This window comes from Lygodium microphyllum, chromosome 17 (assembly GCF_053477565.2).
Source record: "Lygodium microphyllum isolate KBCC chromosome 17, Lygodium_microphyllum_v1.1.10, whole genome shotgun sequence".
Lineage (NCBI taxonomy): Eukaryota > Viridiplantae > Streptophyta > Polypodiopsida > Schizaeales > Lygodiaceae > Lygodium > Lygodium microphyllum.
Window position 1 is genome coordinate 143,180,851 of NC_141151.1, and position 4,849 is coordinate 143,185,699.

The window sequence follows — 4,849 nt, forward strand, 5'->3', positions numbered from 1 at the left end:
AGGATGAAATGAGAAGTGTGGACTCATGATGGAGAAGACAAAGACATTGTTTGTTACACAAGTGAATTAGGTTCCAAGATTGAGACTTGGACTCATAAACACAATCTTGTGTATGTGGATAATGACATTGACACTTCACTGAAAAGAAAAGAGTACTATCATTGCATTAAGAAAGGAAGCAAGTACAATGCTTTATAGGAAAGTAGGAAACTGCAGTAGGCACCATTGTGCATATGGGATAAGTTAGCCTGCATGTCCTTGACCCTGAAGCTCCATACAAAGTGGCTGTTTAGTGAGTGTGATTGCTGAATCTCAACAAAGAAAACCTCGACTCGTGGGCTCCGTGAAATATCCACATGAATATTAGGAGATGATCCTCCTACAGGTGCGCCTTGTGACTTTTTAGGGGCCATCGTGATTTCGTCTTCTGGTTTGCCTTCATGGATTCGAATTGCTTGCCTTGGTATGCAGCCTTAAGATCTTTGGCTGTCTCCCTCAGACGTGGAAATTCCCTTTGAAGTATGGCTCCTTCACAGAAGTATCCACTTGCGGAAATTGTCTTTGGAAGGCGTTAGGGTTCAGAGTTTGGGCCTTCTTTCTTTCGGGAAAAGGGGGGGGTTCATGGAAGGGTTCTTGTGAAGGCCTTGCGGAAACGGAGGCCTATGAACTTCTTCTTCCTCTCTTAAAAAAAATCCATGGAAAAAGGGGTAGGAATAGACTTATGTGGAATCTAGTGGGGAGGGGATGTAAGGAAGCCCCTCTTCTTCTCCACAAAGACCCAGGGGTAAGGATGGGCTTATTGGGGAATCTAGTGAGAAGGGGGTTTATAGGCTTCCTCCTCTTCTTTTCAAATCCCACACTAGGGATGATTGGTGGGGAGGGGCTTTGTAGCTTCCTCTCCTTCAAAGTCCGGAGATGGGATGATTGAATTAATGGTGGGAAGGCCCTTATAGACTTCCTCTTCTTCTCTTCAAAGCCCAGGATGGGCTTATTGAGGATCTTATGGGAAGGGGGACTTTAAACCTGGGCTAGGAAATGGGCTTGTGGTGGAACCAATGGGAAGGGGGCTTAGAGAAGCCCCTTAGAAGCTTTTTAATGAAGCTTCTAAGAAGCTTCTGGGAGCAGTACACCATGTGTAAAAGGGGGGAGATGATAATGTCGTGAAAAAGGGGGAGGTGGTACTAACGTTGAGTGGGGGATTCGCTTGTCAGGAGATGGCGGAATTGGCTGCTTTGGCGGATGTGGCGGCCGCTATCAAGCACAAGCGGCAGCGTACGTCTCAGCTGGTGACTCCCTCTCCTCCTCACGACGCAGCATAGCGACTAGTTGCTCCTCTCTCACAACGGTCTCTAGCACCTTACACGGCCTTCTTCCCTCTTCTATGGCAACAACAGCAAGTAGCCTCCCTCTCCCTCTTCTTCACCAACCCCCCCTCCACTATGGGGATTCTTATAGTCCAGGGGGGGAGAGGACCTCCCCCCATGTGGCCCGTTGCATGGCCCTCTTCCCCCCCTTCCTCATGCAGCTCTACTGGCCCATCCCCCCACACTCCCTCTCCTCTAGCTGTGCATCGAGTGGGGGAGAAGGAATAGTTAAAAAAATTGAAATTTATTTTAACATTATCCTCTTATCCTCCTCCCAAGAGGATGTTTCCCCGTGGCTATGCGGGTTTGAATCCCTGGCCTTATTTTTCCAAGACGGAGTTCTCTATCTCTCGCATGCGGATATAGATTAGCTGCCGGCACTGGGGATAATCTTTGCATGAGTTTATGGTGCGCAAGAGGTTGGTTTAATAATATTTTTTTCAAACGGAAATATTACACCCATGCCTAGCCAATATCTGCATAAAATAATATCTTTCGATAGGCAAAAGAAACCCTTCTACACCAACTTTCAATTCCTATAATGTTTTAATTGTAAATTGTTTAGAATCCTGTAAACTTGGCTATCTTGACACTTTCTCATACAAACTCTCACTATTTGGTGGAAGTACCAAAGCAACTCATTTCACCTTTTTGTCTATTGTCTTATACTTTGTCTCCACAACTACTTCAACCCATTGTAATCCTTTATGTTGAGCAAAAAATGCTATAACATCATACATGTCCAAAGAAAATGCTGACAGCACTTTATTTTCAGCCTCATTTTATGCATGTATAGTTGCTGAAATTTCAACCATAGTGTCAATAATATTCAGCCCATAAAAGAGGCTTAAAATGGCTTCATTTTCAACTAACAAACCCAATGCTCAAAGTTACTTAATAGCATGTTTCATAGATATGCATCCATCCTTGTACATAGCTTCCATAGGCTTAAAGCAACATGAACTATTTGTTGTAAATTGAGAATAACTAGTACTAAATGAATACTTCAATACATCAAGAGGCAAGTACATCCTTTGAATAGTACTACTGTAGCCCCACATTATAGTAGTACTCAATGAAAATCCAGTCTTTGAATTTCCTTGCATTTGGAGGCAAAGGAGACTTTCGAAGAATATCCCAATTCCTAGGATGATTAACATAAACATAAAGAAATTGGACGTCCCATCCTTGCTTCTAAGTTAAACCATCATCAAGCACCTTTGTTTCCATACGCACCCCTACAATATAGGGCTATTCCAAAATCACTACATATGAGAAACTATCTTGCATAAAGAAGTGTTGCTCTTCTTGTACATCACCAATCATTACTTTTACATTAAGATGTAGGCCATGCACCATTCTTATACAATCCATACTCAGTCACATTAATCTCGGACTCGTGGTCAAGCGAAGCAACACAAGGAGTTTCACACTCCCCTATTTATACTAGCATTTCAGTGGTAGTTGTTACCTAGTGATTTCTTGTGTAGTGACTCTGAGCAATAGATCCTAGAGCCTCTTTCCCATATTGTTGCATTTTTCGCCTTACTTCAACAAGCATATTTCTACAAGATAATGTATTTTCAGCCACTTTCTTCTCCTTTCCACATGTTGTACACTAATTAGCAACATCTTCATACATAAACTAGCACTTACATCATGCTCATATTTAGCGCAAATGCCCAACAAACTAGTTTCCTCTTCAAATTATAGCAATGCACTAGTGGTATCACCAAGAAACTAATGCGTACTCTTAATTATGTAAATGATTTTGTCATGAAATTCCCACTTGGCAATGTCAAGAATCTCTCCCAAGGTGATTTTGTCATGAAATTCCTGCTTGGCAATGTAAAGAATCTCTACTAAGGTGATTTTGTCATGAAATTCCCGCTTGGCAATGTCAAGAATCTCTCCCAATGCACTAGTGGTATCACCAAGAAACTAATGCATACTCTTAATTATGTCAATGATTTTGTCATGAAATTCCCACTTGGCAATGTCAAGAATCTCTCCCAAGGTGAATTACACCTAACTATTTAAAATCCATTCTTCAAGAACCTTCTTGAGATCTGTGGCTTTCTTAATGTAACGTGCCCGCTCCTCGAATTGCAGGACACATCCTAGCAGCCCATTGAGAGATCAATTTAGAAGACACCGCCCGGTGTCGTACTGCTGTGCATCGGAGGTGTGGAATCCACCAAAATGTTGTGTGTGTGACATTTGTTACTTTGTACATACTTAGTCGTTGTGTTTACATTTATTTTCTACATGCGACTATAGTGGAGAGAAGTTTGGAAGCATAGTAATGGATATGTTTGGGAAGTTTGGATCAGTTTCAGTAGAAGATCAATTACCATCTACCTTGGATTTTGCAATGGAGGTTTCTGCAGTTGAAAAGTTAAGGGTCTGGCAAGCAGTGCGGTTTTTAGGACTCCTATTTTAAGACACATATGGACTTGTTTGGGACTAGTGTCTGCTTCAAGAAAGGTTCTTTGCGATTTATTAAAAGATGGTTGTAGTTGTGTTCTGATTCTTGGAGGTGTTAGAAAGATGCTCTTTATGGAACATGACCGTGAGGTAGCTTATCTAAAGCAGAGAGTTGGTTTCATACGTGTAGCAATTGAGACAGGATCTCCTTTAGTGCCTTGTTTTATATTTGGGCAGACCCATGTTTACAAGTGGTGGAAACCCAAGGGCAGGGTATACAATCAGATCTATCGACTGCTTTGCTTTGTGCAACTTATGTTTTGGGGAATGTTTGGGTCCCCTATACCTTTTTGTCGTCCGATGCACATTATTGTTGGGAAGCCCATTGATGTGAAGAAAAATCCAAGCCCGTCCTGCTGAAGAGGTTTCTGAAATGCAATCAAGCTTTATCTTTGCCCTCCAAGAATTTTATGAGAAGTACAAAGCAGATGCAGGATACACGTGTGTTCCAGTGTATGTGTACTGAGCTGAAATGTTTAGATTGTCACTGGGGTACCTGAGATCATGCATGATCAAATATGTCAAGGCTATTCCAGCTTCGTATGCAAACATGGTCTGTGGTGCTCAGCATAATGTACTGGAAATAATATGTGTCATTGTAGTGACTTAAGGAGCCTGGGGGAAGGAAAAGCGATGGAAGGCTATTTTGAAATGGATGGCTATTTTCAAAAGGGGGACTTTTTGGGGGGAAGAGGCTTAATTGAGAAGAGTGGAGCATATTCAGGACTGGTAGGCACTAATCAGATTCGAGGGGGGAAAAAAAACAGGGGAAACGAGGAGAGCTGAAAAAAAAGATGCAGTCGAAAGGTGGTGGATAGATGAAGAGCAGAGCAGAAAGCATATGAATCGTAGGCAGAAAGCATACGAATCGCAAAGGATTTTCTTTGATAATAAGATCCTACATATTTTAGATGTGGAGCTGAAGGAGACTAAATTTCTCAATCAAATGGAGAGCTTACGACCTGTGCTTCTGGCCTACATGAAGGGGGACCTGCTTT

At 42.1% G+C, this 4,849-nt stretch overlaps 1 pseudogene; it reads left to right on the forward strand.

Annotated features, from left to right (window-relative positions):
* Positions 1-1,214: 1,214 nt before the first annotated feature.
* LOC148022435 (diacylglycerol O-acyltransferase 2 pseudogene) lies at positions 1,215-4,317 on the forward strand (annotated as a pseudogene).
* Positions 4,318-4,849: the final 532 nt, after the last annotated feature.